This window comes from Meles meles, chromosome 3 (assembly GCF_922984935.1).
Source record: "Meles meles chromosome 3, mMelMel3.1 paternal haplotype, whole genome shotgun sequence".
Lineage (NCBI taxonomy): Eukaryota > Metazoa > Chordata > Mammalia > Carnivora > Mustelidae > Meles > Meles meles.
The window spans coordinates 51,524,402-51,541,679 of record NC_060068.1 but is presented as its reverse complement, the minus strand read 5'-3'; the positions used below and the strand labels follow the sequence as shown (position 1 = coordinate 51,541,679).

The 17,278-nt window shown below is 37.8% G+C and overlaps 1 long non-coding RNA gene across 1 annotated transcript in view; it reads right to left on the bottom strand.

Moving 5' to 3' along the window:
- Nucleotides 1-11,063, bottom strand: part of LOC123938052 — a 135,223-nt gene extending 124,160 nt beyond the window's left edge. Inside the window, exon 1 of the long non-coding RNA XR_006817664.1 lies at nucleotides 11,006-11,063. This is a non-coding gene — a long non-coding RNA (uncharacterized LOC123938052). The remainder of the gene's footprint in view (nucleotides 1-11,005) is intronic.
- Between the last annotated feature and the right edge of the window lie 6,215 nt (nucleotides 11,064-17,278).

The following is a 17,278-nucleotide window of genomic DNA, read 5'->3' as shown; positions in this document are numbered from 1 at the left end:
TCAGGGCCATGGTAAGGAATGGATGAGCCAGTAATATATGATTGTTCCATGCCATTAATTTTATCTTCTTAATCCCTTGAATTTCTTCTTACTGCATCAATTTCACTTAATGAAGAACACTGTTGAGTTCTGGTTTTAGTTAACCAGTCAATCAAACTCTTTATAAGGTTGTTCCCAGCCACTTAAATTAATCATTCAATCTAGAATCTATGATTACTGTACCCATATTAACAAATTTGTCTACTACCCAAATTATGTCTCTTCTCTTGTCTATAACCATTAGATTCCATTCCCACTAATGTTTTCCAGGTTTCTGATATCCTCCAAGCGTCTGTTGAGCTCTGACTCCAATTATAAATCTGGGGGCAAATAAGGTGTGGATAATAAGGAGGTGGATCATAAAGAGAATTTGCATCCCTGTGAAAAGTAATTGTATTGGGATCTTTAAGTTAGGGAAAGCTAATATCCCCAAACAGTGAAGAGAGGCAGCTCAGTGTGATTTAGAGGTTCAGAATTCTCAGAGTCACTGGAATCCACTCAAATGTCCTCATTCCAATTTTTGCTCTTTCCTAATCAATACCCTCACTTTTACATAAGAGACCTGGCAAGTTTGTGAATTCCATTTGGGTTATAATTATGCAAACTACAGGATAAAAAAATTTACACATTAGCCATATGGCTATAAGAGATATTTTTAGGGCAATCTTAGAAGCTCTCTGGTTATCTGTGTCTTAACTAAAAATTAGAAATCTTAACCTTTTATTTAGAAGCAGCCAGTCCATACCACAGTTCTTACAATACTTTTTTGCTCTGAAAATCCCATTGTAATAATTAGTAGTCTTGCAAAAGCTTTTCTATAGTAAGTACTTCATTCCAGAAAGCTATAGATAATTATTTCATTGTTGCCTTCTATGGACTACTAGTATCCCATTTTTCATTGTCATTGACATCTTAACTGCTTTCCAGTCTAAAAAAGTCAGATAACTAATTCCAGATTCCTGTCTTTGAGTTTCTATATCCTGGAACTGCTTCTGGAACTAAACACTGTTATCAGTCAGGATTTTGCCAGAAAAGCACTTACCTCTCTAGTTTATAGAGGAAGGGATGATTAAATACAAAGGGAATTACAAACCTACAAAGTTATCGGGCGGACTGGGGCAATTAAGGTTTATGGAAACATAATGCTGGCTTTGAGGAAATTTGGAAACCCAGGAATCAGAGTCAGTAACTGGTGATTACAGCTGCTTGTAGCACCTAGGTAGGTAATTCACAAGAGCTCACCTAGAAGAATCATGAAAACTTCATGTTTGCTGTCAAACTAGTCACTGCTAGGGAAGAATGATGGCTGTCCTATCTTCTGCCTTCCAAATTTTGTGCAAGATGCCTTTTACTGGCAGAATCTAAATGAGGCAATGAGGTACCTGAAGCAATGTATTTTCTAGGCTTCTTGATCCTACTATATATATATATATACTATATATATATATAGAATTTGGGAGAGTGGAATCACACTGAGTACAAAGATCAATATTTGGCACAGTATATGTCCATCAACTTCTCAAAGATATTTAAAATGTGGCAACAACAAGTGACATATAAACATTCAGGGGTTTTTCCATTGTCTTTCCAGTAGGTAGACGATTATGGTTTTCCCATAATGTTTCTATTTTTTCCTCACATTTTGGAATAACTGTTTTGAGGCTTTAAGATGAGACTATGTAGGGGGGAAAAATGATTAGACTAAGTAGGTAAAAGACCATAGAGAGTGATTAGGGAGGGAGCTTTTAAGAATGTTGGAGAGAGGGACACCTGGGTGGCTCAGTGCGTTAAAGCCTCTGCCTTCAGCTCAGGTCATGATCCTGGGGTCCTGGGATGGAGCCCTGCATTTAGCTCTCTGCTCAGCAGGGAGCTTGCTTCCCCCCAACCCTGCCTGCCTCTCTGCCTACTTGTGATCTCTGTCAAATAAATAAATAAAATCTTTTAAAAAAGGAAAGAAAGAAAGAAAGAAAGTTGGAGAGAAAAGCCTAAGAGTAGCTACAATATGAGATCTTTGGATTGGAGGAGAAAATGACTTTTAGAAGCATTGCTGTGAATTATATGATTACTTCATGGTGCTTAAAAGACACAAATAGGGGATGTTAGTCATTTTGAAATTCCTTTGGTTGCTGCATTTTGTTTTTATGTTTGTTTACAGCAGAGATTCCACAGATCCCTGAGGATCCCTGGGAGTCTTTCAGGGGATTCTTTGAGGTAAGATTATTTTTGTAATAATATAAAGACATTACTTGACTCTTTCACCATGATGAAATTTCTACTAATGTGCAAAAGCAATAGTGGGTGAAACTTCTGGCAACTTAGCAAGAATCAAAGCAGCAGTACCAAGCTAGCTGTACTAGTGTAAGTCTGCTGTTCCTCACAACCATGCACTTGCATCATAAAAATAAAATTAAAATGCTGTTTTCACTTAATAATATCCTTGATGAAGTAGTGAAAATTACTATTTTATTAAGTCTTAATTCTTAAATGTATGTCATTTTAATATTCTCTGTGACAATATGAAAAGTATATATAAAGTGCTTCTGCTGCAAACCAAAGTATAATGCTCTTTTGAGGAAAGACACTTCTGTCTTTGAGTCGTGAGCAACTAGTCAGTGTTTTTCACAGAACACTATCTTTACTTGAAAAAACAACTAGCAAACTGTCTTATTCAGATCCAATTCTGAATAATGATCTGATCTTTAAAATGAATAAGATGAGCCTGTCACTTCAAGGAAAATAATTTACACTATATGTTGTCAATGATAAAATCCAAGATTTCAAATAAAAATTAACATTATGGGGGCACCTGGGTGGCTCAGTGGGTTAAGCCTCTGCTTCCGGCTCAGGTCATGACCTCAGGATCCTGGGATGGAGCCCCGCATCCAGCTCTCTGCTCAGCAGGGAGCCTGTTTCCCCCTCTCTCTCTGCTTGCCTACTTGTGATCTCTCTCTTTCTCTCTCTCTCTGTCAAATAAATAAATAAAATCTTCAAAAAAATTAATATTGTGAAAAACTTGTACCTACACTATAAGCTTGATAGCTACCCAATAACTCAATGAAACAATATTTTCCAATTGATCAATACACAACATTATAAAATCATGCATGGGCTAAAGATCCCACTGAAATGAAAAATAGGCCAATGGACTTTAATGATTGCCAATGCCACCTTACAACTCATCCTAAGTACCTACCACTTGTTGAGTTTCAGTGTGGTATCAAAGAAAAATATCCACAACCATCTGAAAAGGCTATTAAAATATTTCTCTCTTTTTCAACCTTATTATCTGTGTGAGACTGGATTTTCTTTGTATATTTTAACCAAAGCAAAACACTGCAACAGTGAATGGAGAATCCAAATGTCTTATTAAACCAGACATTAAAGAGATTTGCAAAATGTAAAACAATGCCATTACATTCACTAATTTTAACTGGATTTTAATACAGCTATTTAAAATTAAAATGTGTATTTATACTAACATGCAGTGGGTTTATCATTGTTATTTTAAATAAATTCATAACAATATTTGACAGCTAATGTTTATATTATTATTTGATACACATTTGCCTCAAAAAGGAAGGCAAGGACAACCATAAGTATAAGTAGTTGACATTGTCTTAAATGGCATAGGAGTGTTCTCTTCTCTTTCAATAACTTGATAATTGATACTGAGCTGTGAGATGACAGGTTATCTTTCTCCAGGGTATTTTATTAGTTAAGAGGAGAGTCTTAAAATTTTTTTTAAATAATTTTTTAAAATTTGAGTGTAGGTGACACAATATTACACGTATACAACACAGTGGTTCAACTGCTCTCTACATTATGCTATGCTCACAAGCGTAGCTGCCGTCTGTCACCATGCAATGTTATTTCAATATCATTGACTATATTCCTTATGCTGTGTCTTTTATTCCTGTGACTTATTCATTCTATAACTAAAAGCCTAGATTTTCCCCACCCCTTCACCCATTCCGCCCAGTTCCCACCCTTTAAAAATGTTTCTGTTTTATATTTGAACAGGATAAATAAGTGTAGCTATAACTCACATAAACAAAAGATTCCTGGTGTCTCTCAATAAGTTTTTGGTGTAAAGGAGCCTTGAGACTCCTTGTCACTTAAAGCTTGAGAATCATTTTCTTACAGCAACACCACTCTAAGACTGGGCCAAATGGACTATGGCATTACATATGTTTCTTACAATATTGAAGTACATTTGTGTATAAGTTCTTTTCTTATATTAATGTGTGTTTCACAGAGTTACCAGTAATTTCAAAAAACCTAGGATACTTCAAAACTTACTATTGATTTCTTTTTTAAAAAATACAGTGAGGGCATGGGACACCTAGGTGGCTCAGTGGGTTAAGTGTCTGCCTTTGGCTTAGGTCATGATCCCAGAGTCCTGGGATCGAGTCCTGTGTTGGGCTCCTCGCTCAGCAGGGAGCCTGCTTCTCCCTCTGTCTGTTGCTCCCCCTGCTTTTGCTCTCTCTCTATCTCTCTGACAAATAAATAAATAAAAATATTAAAAAAATTACATTGGGTCAGGGCTGCCCGGGTGGCTTGGTTGGTTAAGTGTCTGCCATCAGTTCAGCTCATGATCCCAAGGTCCTGGGATGGAATTCTACATGGGGCTTCTTGTTCAGGGGAGAGGCTGCTTCTCCCTCTCCCCCTGTCTGCTCTTCCCTCTGCCTGCCACTCTCCTGCTTTCTCATTCTCTCTCTGATAAATAAATAAATAAAATCTTCTAAAAAAATACATTGAGTCATGTCATATATACAAATTAATTTAGGAATTATGAACAGTAAAGCAGAGTGGGAAAGCATATTTTTTTTTTTTTTTAGATTTTTTAAAAATTTATTCACTTGACAGACGGAGATCACAAGTAGGCAGAGAGGCAGGTGGGGGCGGGAAGCAGGCTCCCTGCTGAGCAGAAAGCCCAATGTAAGGCTCGATCCCAGGACCTGGGATCATGACCCGAGCCAAAGGCAGAGGCTTTAACCCACTGAGCCACCCACGCGCCCCAGTATCTGACTTTAAAACCAAATATAAACTTAAATCCTAATTCAGCCACTACTTTACTGTTTTATCTTATATTTTTACAAGATAATATAACTTAGGCTTAAGTATTTTTTTTTAAAGATTTTTTACTTATTTGACAGATAGAGAACACAAGTAGGCAGAGAGGCAGGCAGAGAGAGAGGGAAGCGGACTCCCTGCTGAGCAGAAAGCCCAATGTGGGGCTCGATCCCAGGACCTGGGATCATGACCCGAGCCAAAGGCAGAGGCTTTAACCCACTGAGCCACCCACGTGCCCCAGTATCTGACTTCATTTTTTTTTTTTAAGATTTAATTTATTTATTTGACAGAGAGAGATCACAAGTAGACAGAGAGGCAGGCAGAGAGAGAGAGAGAGAGGGAAGCAGGCTCGCTGCTGAGCAGAGAGACCGATGCGGGACTCAATCCCAGGACCCTGAGATCATGACCTGAGCCGAAGACAGCGGCTTAACCCACCGAGCCACCCAGGCGCCCCCCCAGTATCTGACTTTAAAACCAAATATAAACTTAAATCCTAATTCAGCCACGACTTTACTGTTTTATCTTATATTTTTATAAGATAATATAACTTAGGCTTAAATATTTTTTTTTAAAGATTTTTTACTTATTTGACAGATAGAGAACACAAGTAGGCAGAGAGGCAGGCAGAGAGAGAGGGAAGCAGACTCCCTCCTGAGCAGAGAGCCCGATGTGGGGCTCGATCCCAGGACCCTGAGATCATGACCTGAGCCGAAGACAGAGGTTTAACCCACTGAGCCACCCAGGTGCTGCAAGTATTTTTTATTTAATCTCTTAGTTTTAATTTCCTTATTATAAGATAAAGTTAATAATATAGACATTTCCTTATTTTAAAATAAGGATAATAATAGACCTCTGTAACTTGGAAGCAGAATTATGTTTAGATACTACTTAGAATATAAGCTAAAGTTCTGTAAGAATGAAATAAAAAATTACAGCAGTACAAACCAGATAGATTTTTCTATCTCTGCTAAAAGTCTAGTTGGTCCAGAATAACCAGATATTCTGCACACAGAGAGTTAGGAGCCCAGGTAATTTTCATTGTGTTGCTTTTCCATTAGCTGGGTTCTTGTTGAATATGTATGGCCAAACTATTTTATGGACACATCTGCATTCCATCCAGTGGAAAAGGGCAAGAGAGAGGTAATTTAGGATAAGAAATTTTTATTCAAGCGATACAGAAGTTGTACATGTCACTCTGCCCATATTCTTTTGAAAAGACCTTAGTCACATGGCTATCTACCTGTAGGATGGGTTGAGAATAGTCTCAAGGTGGAAAACATGTGCTTATCTGAAAATCCATTACCACTGAAGAAGGAGAGACTACACTGAAAAACATTTATCAAACTACTATAGCTAATGTGCATTAAATGCCTTGTATAGTACCTACTATTTCATAGGTGCTCAGCAACTGGCATCTATTTTTATTTTAAGTTAATACTATACACAAGTATATGCTTTGTCAACGAAGCTGAAAGGCTAAGAGAAAGGTCTTCTGAGAGAGCTTTTCAGCAAAGGCAGATTTTTAAGAGAAAAGTAAGTTTGGTACAAATATACTTTTCTTGGTTTAATATGAAGCCTACTAGATTCAAGTTGTACTTCTTCCACTTTGCTGCAATGTCTGAAATTTTTACCATTAGAGTCTAACTTCTTTGAATACACTGGGAGTGACTGACACATTGTTATTATGAGGTAGTACTATCTTAGGATAAATTTATTAATTTCTTATCTCCTGTCCCACTCCTCTTCCTCTTTTGCTATATTATAAAAATCTAGAAGAATTAATATGGAGAAGCAAAAATTTCCTAGTTGGGTAGGAGAAGAGAGGAAACTAAGCAAGGAAAGCCAAAAACCTTCATTATAAGATCAGGACAGATATTTGTCTGGATAAATGAGGGGCATAATTGACAAGTTCTAGTAGGAAAGGGAGCGTGTGTGGTTCTGACTCAGGGCCCAGCCCTGAGAGGGAATGTCTTTGTGAAACTATAAAACCATTAGGGGCTCCTGAGGGGAAGAAGGCAACAAAAGGGGGCTCGAGAAGTACTGATATCAAAGGTGCTATTTCACAATTTTTTTCCCAGGGCCAACCACACTTCAGAGATGTGGCCACAGCTGCATTTAGCTAGAGACAAATAAGGTATATGAAAACTCTCAGGGCTTCAAGCTTTTAAAAAGTTCAGTGCAATTTCTGGGCTTTTCAGTTATTTAATCAAGAGGGTTATAAATGCAACAACTGTGTGATTGAGATTAATGTGCTCAGAAGTTAACTCTTGCCTTCACAGCAACTGAGAAGTGAACATTAGACATTAAACAGTGTCTAAATTAAATCTGCCTGATTGGTAGCTTAGAACAGAACATGGCTCCTGGAATTAAGCCTTTTCATGGTTGGCACCAGAGCTGAATTAAATAGTGGCCCGTTAGGACATTACCAAAAGTTGCGATCTATGAAGAGTGATGGCAAGTCACTAATAATGTAACAAAATGGGTAAACATGATGTGGTTTCTAACCAGAATTTCTTTTAGAATTTACTAGAAGAAATAGTTTGAGTGTGTTATGTAGGGTGGATGTTAAACCAGCCAAACAGTTTGCTTAGAACTCTTTCTGTCTTCATTTAAGCCTACACCTCAAAAGCTGAGAATATCATAACAGGTTATAGGTGTCGAATTGTGCTTACATTCCAAAATGAAGTGCTATGCCAGCATGCAAAGAAGTTGGATCAATTCTGCAGGCTCAGGCAAACATCTGAGGATATAAACAGGTTTGGGTTGAAGATGTTGGACAAGAGAACGTTTTTTGGAAGAAGTAGCTGGAGTATTATGGCTATCCCATCAGTGGCAATGTTAGAGTGGTAGGGTGTGCTTACATCTACCTCAAGGATGAAGTGTTTCAGAAAAATTCCTTTAAAAATTTGACTTACATCCCTGAGGTTTGCAGTGAACAGAGACTGGAAGAGTATAAAGATGAGAGACTATAGATGGTTTGCTGCTGTCAAAACGCTAGACATTCTCTAAGCAGCAGTAGGCAGATAAGAGTCACCGGGTCACTATGAAAACTGCTAAGTAGGCTTGCCACACTCCCAGAGATTTGACTGGTAATGAGACAGTGAGCCCAAGGGGATTCAGGTAGATTCTTACCACATGGCAAAAGCAAGGACACCATGATGTCAGCTCCCCGTGCTTCTCTCCCACAGGATGGGTGGTGATGACACCAAATATGGGGAGTGGTGAGAGTTTTAGCCAGTCAGCTGCTAAGAAGCCAACTCTAAACTACAGCCAAGAAGTTTTCTATACTTACACAGAAACCTACATCTTTACCAAAAGGGGGAAGGGGAGAAGTGGGTGGAAAGCCCTGCGCTCAGCAGAAATTCTCAGTAGTTGAGAAATGGTCTTGTGGCAGTCTCTCACAAGACAGGCAGGCAGATGAGAAACTGCATTGGGCAGCTCTTCACAAGGCTGCTTATCTCCCCCCTTTTCTTGGAAGAGTAACAGGGCATTTAGCCAAGTCTTGAGTCAGACTGGTCAAGACTTGCTATGTGGCCTACACAGAGAACAAGGCTGTCATGGTGCTGTAGTAAAATTGCCTCCCAATCTGCCTTGATATGATGGATAAAAGAAGACCGCATTAGGAAGTGGCTGCTTTGGATTGTGCCTTAACAGACAGATTGGAAGATGGATGCAACCTCAGCAGTTTGACCACAATATTGGAAGGACACTTCTTTTTTAAATATTTTATTTATCTACTTGAGAGAGAGAGAGAGAGCAGGAGAGAGATGAGCGGGGTTGGGTGGGGTGGTGTGGTTGTGGGGTGGGGGAAGTCAGGGAGAAGGAGAAGCAGGCTCCCCCGCTTAAATGATAGAGCCACCCAGGTACCACTGGAAGGAAATTTTAATTACTGATATTGTGCTTTGCCTAGAAGTTCCTGGAGGACTTTAAAAAAAAAACATTATTTACAAGTGAACATAAAAGCTAAGATTTCATTCATTGGCAGGGAAGGAACTAGCCTATAGGAAGGATTTAAGGGACAGTGAATTACATTGTTTTCTTTTTGTACCATATTGGGCTCTACTTTTTTAATATCAAGGCTATATCAGAAGTATGCATGAGTAACAACAGATGGTGAGAAACCTACTTAAAAACCTAGGTGGTTATCCCTCTGCTTAGTAGGGTACACAAGTTTGTGCTGGAGTTGAATTGCCTAAAGAAATAGAGGAAGAACTGAGACTGCCCACCTCCTTCTCTACCCCCTCACCTCAAATAAATATTAAAATAATATTTAAGAAATATAGATTTGAAGGCATGCCAAATTATTAGATTGTTTGTGGCATATAAATTGGTCCAACCCTGGACCACTTCCTAGTTAGACTGAGAATCAGTCTAGTCTCAATGGAAGTAACTCTAAGTGGAATAGATTTCCAATAAGAAGAGTTGCAACACTTCCTTTTCCAAGCCTTGCTGCCTTTATGAAAAATTCACTTGGGTTTTCAGAAACTCATTAGAGAATAGTATTGTCTTCCCGGATAGGCCACAGTTCTAATACAGACATGGTTTATGTTTTATTATTAGGACTGACCCAGAAAGTTTCAGTGTTTTTGAAAATATGAAACAACTTCTGTATATAATTGCAAGTTTAATATGAAGATATGGCTAGCCTGGTGATGGGTATTAAGGAGGGCACTTATTACATGGAGCACTGGGTGTTCATTGCAAACAATGAATCTTGGAACACTACATCAAAAATTAATGATGTACTGTATGGTGACTAATATAACATAATAAAAAATGAAGATATGGTTAAACATGCTTTCAAAAGATAATTTTTTTTAAGCAAAGAGAAGTATTTGTTATAATCAGATACCATTCAATGGTTCTTAGCTCGAAAAACTTGTCTCTAGGGAAACACTGGCGGACAATTCATGACTGAATGAAAACTAGAGCATTAGGCCACTAAAAATAGTGTTAAGGTAAGTTTCAAAAGATCTTGTGATTGTTTTAGTGACCAATCAGAGTGGTTTTTTTTCTTCACTTCCTATCACCAATATAAATATTCAACCTTTGTTTTCTAAATGCCAAGACTGATACACTTCTAATCACATAGATGGTGGCACTCAGATTTCATAGAATGAAAGAACTAAAAAGAAACTCGTGTAATTTTTGGCTCATCTAAGTGAATACCCCTAAGTCAGGAATTTTCATGTACTCTGGGGACATCCTACACTTAATTCAGAGGATCAGAAAGGGCCTTTTTAAAATACCTAAACTTAGTAATTAACTTTAAGGTGATGTGCTTTAGCATACATTTAGCTGGATGAGTAGGTGTAATAAAATAAAGCAAATAGTGAAGATATCTTCAGTGCAAAAGGTTGGGTTTTAGCACCTAAAAGCTGTCAGAGTGGAAAGTTGTCTACATACAGTTTTCAGAAATGGAGAGCCAATAGGTTCACACAGCAACCCATTTAAGTAGTATATTCCATGTATGTTGTATCTGCAGATAATTCCCATGAGAGATATTTTTTCTGGTGTCCCAAATACTAAATGAAAAAGATACCATATATTTCATATGAATATGACAGAGATAAATAGAATTTTGTTTAGAGTAGAATGACCCAGGGCAATTAGCACATTTTTATAACTGGGGATGAATGGGGCATGACAGTGATGGTTGGACAGGGAACAGGTCAAAGAATTTCCATCACCTTGTGCTGACAAAGATAGAGTTTTCTACACATAACAGCCATTCAAAACATCAACACTACCACCAAAGCAAAACTCAAGAGAATCCCTTCCTTTCTTTATCTCTAAAGTTAAATACTGTCCATGTGTTCCTTTCAAGGGTGTCCTTCATGCTAATTTAAACATTACTGTTCCTATATGAACATTGTTTTCAGGCTTTAAGTACCTGGATATTTGGTTCTGGATCTGCACCCAGTTGGATGGCTCAGGACCTCTTCCCACCTGGAAATAATAACACTGATAAGCACAAAGAGTTATATGAGCCTCTCCCCCAAATAAAGGCTGTTCCTCATTGTCAATGCTAGATATTTGTAATCCATCTTATCACATATCATCATATTCACAGTCTCGGTACAGTCCCAACTGTATTTCTCCAGGGATCCTGTGGGTTTCCCCACTGAATCTTCCTTGGGTGTTTACATTCTGCTCTCTGCACCAAACCTTCACAGAACTGTGTCCTCTGACTTCCACAAGAAATGCAAACCCACTATCATGATTTTTGGAGTTTCCCCGAAGATTTGTTCCAAGATTAATTGTTTATGTATAACACCCAGTGCTTCATGCAATATGAGCCCTTCCTAATACCCACTACCAGGCTCACCTGACCCCCATCCTCCTCCCCTCCAAAACCCTCAGTTTGTTTCTCAGAGTCCACAGTCTTTCATGGTTCGTCTCCCCCTCTGATTTCTCCCAATTCATTTTTCCTTTCCTTCTCCTAAAGTCCTCCATGTTATTTCTTATGCTCCACAAGTAAGTGAAACTATATGATAATTGACTCTCTCTGCTTGACTTATTTCACTCAGCATAATCTTCTCCAGTCCTGTCCATGTTGATACAAAAGTTGGGTATTCATCCTTTCTAATGGAGGCATTATATGCCATTGTATATATGGACCATACCTTTTTTATCCATTCATCTGCATCTTGGCTCTTTCCACAGTTTGGCGATTATAGCCATTGCTGCTATGAACAATGGGGTACAGATGGCCGTTCTTTTCACTACATATGTATCTTTGGGGTAAATACCCAGTAACGCAATTGCAGGGTCATAGGGTAGCTTTATTTTTAATTTCTTAAGGAATCTCCACACTGTTATCCAAAGTGGCTGCTCCAACTTGCATTCCCACGAACAGTATAAGAGGGTTCCCCTTTCTCCACATCCTCTCCAACACTTGTTTCTTGTCTTGTTAATTTTGGTCATTCTAACTGGTGTATGGTGTTATCTCAATGTGGTTTTGATTTGAATTGCCCTGATGGCTAATGATGATGAGCATATTTTCACATATCTGTTAGCCATTTGTATATCTTCTTTGGAGAAGTGTCTGTTCATGTCGTCTGCCCATTTTTTTGATGTGATTATCTGTTTTTTGAGTGTTGAGTTTTAGGCATTCTTTATAGATCTTGGATATCAGTCCTTTGTCTGTAGTGTCTTTTGTGAATATCTTCTCTCACTCCATGGGTTGCCTCTTTGTGTAGTTGACTGTTTCCTTTGCTGTGCAGAAGTTTTGATTTTGATGGAGTCCCAAAAGTTCATTTTTGCTTTTGTTTCCTATGCCTTTGGAGACATGTCTTGAAAGAAGTTGCTGTGGCTGATGTTGAAAGGTTACTGTTTATGTTCTCCTCTAGGATTTTGATAGATTCCTGCCTCATGTTGAGGTCTTTTATCCATTTAGAGTTTATCTTTGTGTATGGTGTAAGAGAATGGTCAAGTTTCCTTCTTTTATACATAGCTATCCAATTTTCCCAGCACCATTTATTGAAGAGACTGTCTTTTTTCCACTGGGTATTTTTTCCTGTTTTGTTGAAGATTATTTGACCATAGAGTTGAAGGTCCATATCTGGGCACTCTACTCTGTCCCACTGGTCTATGTGTCTGCTTTTATGCCAGTACCATGCTGTTTTGGTGATCATAGCTTTGTAGTAAAGCTTGAAGTCAGGCAATGTGATGTGCCCAGCTTTGTTTTTCTTTTTCAACATTTCCTTAGTAATCAGGATCTTTTCTGGTTCTATACAAATTTTAGAATTGGTTCTATACAAATTTTAGAATTGTTTGTTCCAGCACTTTGAAAAATGCTGGTGGAATTTTGATCAGGATGGCATTGAAAGTAAAGATTGCTCCGGGCAGTGTAGACATTTTAACAATGTTTATTCTTCTGATCCATGAGCATGGAATGCTTTTCCATCTTTTTGTTTCTTCTTCAATTTCTTTCATGAGGGTTTTGTAGTTCCTTGAGTACAGATCCTTTACCTCTTTGGTTAGGTTTATTCCCAGGTGTCTTAAGGTTCTTCATGCTACAGTAAATGTAATTGCTTCTCTATTCTCCCTTTCTATATTTTCATTGTTAGTGTATAAGAAAGCAACTGATTTCTGTGTGTTGATTTTGTATCCTGCCACATTACTGAATTGCTGTATGAGTTTTAGTAGTTTGGGGGTAGAATCTTTTGGGTTTTCTACATAAAGTATCATGCCATCTGTGAAAAGAGAGAGTTTGACTTCTTCTTTGACAATTTGAATACCTTTTATTTCTTTTTGTTTTCTGATTGCTGTTGCTAGGACTGCTAGTACTATGTTGAACAACAGTGGTGAGAGTGGACATCCTTGTCATGCTCCGGATCTCAAGCGGAAGGCTGTCAGCTTTTCCCCATTGAGAATGATATTCTCTGTGGGTTGTTCATACGTAGATTTTATGAAGTTGAGGAATGTTCCCTCTATCCCTATATTTTGAATCGTTTTAATCAGGAACCTATGTTGTATCTTGTCAAATGCTTTTTCTGCATTGATTGAGAGGACCATGTCATTCTTCTCTCTTCTCTTACTGATTTTTTCTATCACACTGATTGATTTGGGAATGTTCAACCACCCTTGCATCCCACAGATAAATCCCACCTGGTAATGATGGATAATCTTTTCAAGGTACTGTTGGATCCTATTTGCTAGGATCTTGTTGAGAATCTTGGCATCCATATTCATCAGGGACATTGGTCTAAAATTCTCCTTTTTGATGGGGTCTTTGCCTGGCTTGGGGACCAGGGTAATGCTGGCTTCACAGAAAGAGTCTGGAAATTGTCCTTCTGTTTCTATTTTTTGAAACAGCTTCAGGAGATTAGGTATTATTTCTTCTTTGAATGTTTGGTAGAATTCCCCAGGGAATCCATCATGTCCTGAGCTCTTGTTTTTTGGGAGGTTTTTGATCACTGCTTCAATCTTGTTACTAGATATTGGTCTATCCAGGTTGTCAATTTCTTCCTATTTCAGTCTTGGAAGTTTATAGGTTCCCAGGAATGCATCCATTTCTTCTAGGTTGCTTAACTTATTGACATAAAACTGCTGATAAAATTTCTGGTGACTGTTTCTAATTCCTTGGTGTTAGTCGTGATCTCTCTCCTTTCATTCATAATTTAAACAATTCATGGAAAACAATGAGAATGAAGAAACATCAGTCCAATACCTGCGATATGGCAAAGGCAGTCCTATAGGGGAAATACATAGCCATCTAAGCCTCACTCAAAAAATTGAAAAATCCTAAATACACCAGCTCTCTTTACACCTTAAAGAACTGGGAAATCAACAACAAATTAAGCCAACCCCACACACAAGAAGGGAAATAATCAAGATTTGAGCAGAGATCAATGAGTTAGAAATTAGAGATCAGTAGAACACATCAATGAAAATAGAAGCTGGTTCTTAGAAAGAATCAATAAGATTGATAAACTACTGGCCAAATCCAAAAGAAAAGAGAGAGTACCCAAATTAATAAAATTATGAATGAAAAGGGAGAGATCATTCATTTCTTTCCTACTTAAATCACTAGTGCTGTAACCAAAGGGTCCCAAGTGATACCAATACATTCTCTACTTTCTTGCCTCAATTGCCTTAGAAAGAGCATTTTTTTCTGGAATCCTGGCAAATATTTTTTCAACTTGTTATATAAATACCACAATAATAATCACAATTCTCAAATCTTGTAGGTTTTTTGTTGTTGTTGTTGTTTGGTTGGTTGGTTTTTTTTTAGAAGGGTAAGAAGAGAGAGAAAACTCTTTCAACTATTTCTGGATTTTTCAGGGAGAAAAGAGAAGGTCTGAAATTGATACACAAACTATAGGCCAATACACTTAAAGTAGCCCTCAAAGGCTTTAGTATTTGTCCAATGTGGGCTGAGATGTGCAACTGAGATGTGTTCTAAATGTACAATTTCCTGAATGATGAAAGATTTTCCTGGAAGTTAAACAGGGGTCTAAATGTAATTACTCCTTTTTCTTTGAGGACTCAGATTGCTGACATTCACTGTGGTGTATAGTCTTCCTATTTGTCATGTGATTAATCAGAATAACTTAACCATACCCTCTACTCAGCTAGGAAAATGTATTGTAAATATGTTAAGTATTTTATTGTCTTAGATTTCTTTCAATATAACTAGAGCTCTGAGTAGAAATTATCAATCAGAGTAACCGAAAATCAAATTCAAAGAAAATATTACACAGTTCTCATCAAATGATCATCCAGTGTTTCTTGCAAATGTTAGAATTCTAAGTGAGAGTTTCATTTGGCCTTGCATCAAAAATAGAGAAATTTAACAGTATTGTTGGTCTGGCAGATATCTTTAAGAAAATACTTTAGAGAAGAGATGTTTAAGAGACAAATATTTACATATGAGATATGGTTAGGTGTAAATTGTGAGATAGTTATGAGATGGAACAGGTTATTTGTGTTTTCACATAAGGAAAAAGGCACATTATGAAGAAAAATTATTATATAAAATATGGTGTTCTCAATAAAAATGGAAATTGTTTTGAACTATACTTCAAGTTGGTCTGATACTGTGATTGATTATCTTGACTGCAACAAAACTGAGTTTTTCAGACTTAAGGCATTCTAAAGTAATCTATAGGTTGCCATGGAAACTCCCCAAAATGTATTCTTATACCATTTGGGGGCATTTCCACTGTACCAGATTGACAAGTGCCTGACAGAGAAAGACTGTTCAGTTGGTGCCTTACCAGAGTAGTTTTGAATTGGACCTCAGTGAAAAGATAATTATTAGTTAGAATGTATATGTTACATTGCATTTTCCAAACTCTTTCAGATACTCAGTTTTGGTTTCCTTACAACATTTATGAAGTAGGTCAGTATTATGATTGCCCTCTTTATTTAGCTGAGAAAACAAAGAATTGTGGGACTAGAAAGCAATTTTAGGCAGGGCTATAATTAAGCCATCAGGAATAAACTGTCCTGCATTTTATTCTGAGAAATTTCTAGCTTATTCACAACATCCTTGCTGAAAACAATTTTCTTTTATTCTTCAGTCTATATCTTTCCAAGTAAAATTCAAGCATATTTATTAAAAACAACAATAAGTAATATGATTTCCATGTATTTAACAGTGGGTATGTGCTAAGTACTCCACTAAAGTCTTTATGCATATTATATTACTTTTCCTCTCACACAGTTCTGTGAACTAGGTGTTACTGCCATTTACAGAAGCAGAATCTGACTCTGAGAGGTTAATTACCTTGCCCAAGTTCTCTCTTGAGTAACAGATACAGAATCTGAAACCAGATCTGTTTGACTCCTAAGCTTGAGTGCTTAATCATTTTGCCATACTTCCTGTTGCCATTTTACATTTATACCTAACATGCATTTGTTTTGCCCAGCACTGTAGAAGTATCATATACGTAACATGCATTCGAAGTAGTAGTGGCTGAAAAAACTAAAAAGTTCTGGGGTCAGGGGCGCCTGGGTGGCTCAGTGGTTTAAGCCTCTGCCTTCAGCTCAGGTCATGATCTCAGGGTCCTGGGATCGAGCCCTGCATCAGGCTCTCTGCTCAGCGGGGAGTCTGCTTCCCCCTCTCTCTCTCTGCCTGCCTCTCTGCCTACTTGTGATCTCTCTCTGTCAAATAAATAAATAAATTCTTAAAAAAATAAGTTCTGGGGTCAGAGAGCTTTGGGTTCAAACTGAAACTTAAGTGGTTTGTAGCTTATTCTCTCTTATTATTGGAAGGATCTCATGAGATCAGATGACAATGTCAGCCTCAGGCACAGAAGAGACAGTCAACCCATTCTCACAAATAAGAGTTGTTCTCATCTAATCCTTTCCCCTCACTTTAAGAAGTTAGCATATCTGAAATGCAAATGAACATTCATTCACTCTCTCCTTCATTCCTTCACTCCAAAAATGCTGACTGAATTCTTCCTCTCAGACACTGTCCTAGGTGCTGCTGATAAGATAGTTAACACAGACCAAACTCTAGCTCCTCTAGTGCCATTTTCCTTCAAGGATGCCATATTACTTACAGGAGAATATTCACATCCCTTATCAGGGAACCATTAGTCATTGTTGACTGGGCCTCTCTAATGGAGGGGTTTACATAGAGTCTGAATGAAATAGTAGGTCCACAATGATGGGAGAAGGTAGGGAGGATGTGAAAGAGCTGTAAAGAAGA